The sequence below is a fragment of the Gavialis gangeticus genome, unplaced genomic scaffold, assembly GCF_001723915.1.
Source record: "Gavialis gangeticus isolate Ggan-Ray unplaced genomic scaffold, GavGan_comp1, whole genome shotgun sequence".
Taxonomy (NCBI): domain Eukaryota; kingdom Metazoa; phylum Chordata; order Crocodylia; family Gavialidae; genus Gavialis; species Gavialis gangeticus.
Genome location: NW_017728998.1, coordinates 11,999,469 through 12,001,449, shown reverse-complemented (window position 1 = coordinate 12,001,449; position 1,981 = coordinate 11,999,469). Strand labels below are relative to the sequence as shown.

General features: G+C 46.2%; 1 protein-coding gene across 12 annotated transcripts in view; it reads left to right on the top strand.

The window, feature by feature from the left end:
- The window catches only part of WWOX (WW domain containing oxidoreductase), a 795,240-nt gene that overhangs the window by 262,405 nt on the left and 530,854 nt on the right, over positions 1–1,981 (top strand). The gene's annotated exons all lie outside the window — the stretch shown is intronic.

Sequence of the window (1,981 nt, the reverse complement as noted above, 5' to 3'; positions counted from 1 at the left end):
GGGGGGGGGGGGGGGGCAGCTGACAGTAGTGAAAGAACAGGTTTGGGACTATTTAGATAATCTGGACATGTACAAGTCGGCCAATGTGATTTCTAAGTCTCTGGCAATCATCTTTGAAAACTAATGGTGACTGGGAGAGGTCCGAGATGATTGGAAAAGGGCAAAAATAATGCTCATCTTTAGGAAAACAAAGAAGGAGCATCCAGGGAACTACAGACCAGTCTACCTCACCTCAGTTCCTGGAGAGATCATGCAGCAGATCCTCAAGGAATCTGTTTCTAAGCACTTGGAGAAGAAGGCTGCAATTAGGAACAGTCAGCATGGATTCGCCAAGGGCAAGTCACGCCCGACCAACCTGATTGCTTTCTACCATGAGATGACTGGCTCTGTGGATGTGGTATACCTTAATTTTAGCAAGGTTTTCGATAGGGTCTTCCACAGTGTTCTTGCAGGCAAGCTAAGAAAGTATGAGCTGGATGAATGGACTGTAAGGTGGACAGAAAACTGGAGCATTGGGCTCAGAGAGTAGTAAGAAGTGGCTCAATGTCTAGTTGGCAGCTTATATCAAGTGGAGTGCCCTGGGGTTGGTCCTGGGGCCAGTTTCATTCTCTTGTCTTCTTCAGTGACCTGGCAAATGGCATGGAGTGCACCCTCAGCAGGTTTGCAGATGACATCAAGCTGGGGAGGGAGTAACAGATGCACTGGAGGGGTAGGGATAGGATTCAGAGTGACTTAGACAAATTGGAGGATTAGGCCAAAAGGAATCTCCTGAGTTTCAACAAGAAGTGCAAAATCCTACACTTAGGACAGAATAATCCCATCTGCTGGTACAGGCTGGGGGCTGACTGGCTGGGCAGCAGCTCTGCAGAATAGGACCTGGGGGCAATAAGCTGAATATGAGCTGACAGTGCCCTTGTTGCCAAGAAGGCTAATGACATACTGGGCTGCATTGGTAGGTGTGTTGCCAGCAGGGTAAGAGAAGTGATTATTCCCCTTTATTCACCACTGGTGAAGACACCTCTGGAATACTATGTTCACTTTTGGGCTCCTGACTACAGAAAGGATATGGACAAATTGGAGAGAGTCCAGCAGAAGGCCATGAAAATGGTGAAGGGGCTGGAGCGCATGACGTATGAGGACATGCTAAGGGAACTGGGCTTATTTAGTCTGGAGAAGAGAAGACTGAGAGGGGATTTCATAGCAGCCTTCAACTACCAGAAAGAGGGTTTGAAAGAGGATGGAGTTGTACTGTTGTCAGTGGTGGCAGATGACAGAACAAGGAGCAATGGTCTCAAGTTGCAGGAAGGGAAGTTTAGATTAGATATTAGGAAGGATTTTCTCACTAGAAGGGTAGTAAAACACTGAACAGATTACTCAGAGAAGTTGGGGAATCTCCATCCATGGAGGTTTTAAAGACCCAGCTAGACAAATCCTTGGTTTGTATGATGATACAGTTGGGGATGGTCCTGCTTTAAGCAGGGGTTGAATTAGATAACCTCCCTTTCAGCCATCCTTTTCTATGATTCTGTGATCTGGATGTTCTGTTGGTCTGATAGATGTGCATTTAACAGCGCCGAAGAAGACTTCAGCACCTTGTCGTACGACACCAGGTAAAGGGAAGACATCACTTCTACCTGGTTCAGGAGCTGCTTTTTCAAATCTGACAAAGTGAAATCATACAATCCTACGAAGTCAGACACTCATGAATGCTCCAGCAGGTCGGTTGCCACTTCTTGAGCAGAGCAGGAGTCTGCCTCTATAGAAAAGATTGGTAAAGCTGTTACCTAGCCAAGCATGCCTACATTCACTAGGGGCTTTGGAGATGCCCGTTTCAGTTGGAATTGTCTTCAGCAGCAAAGTTCTTCATCTCATGCTTGTCTACATATACTGAATTAATTTCCCATAAACATGACATGTTTTGTCCTCTCACTTCCAACTGCTACCTACTCCTTGTAACCAATAAAGTTCTCCTGTGTACCTA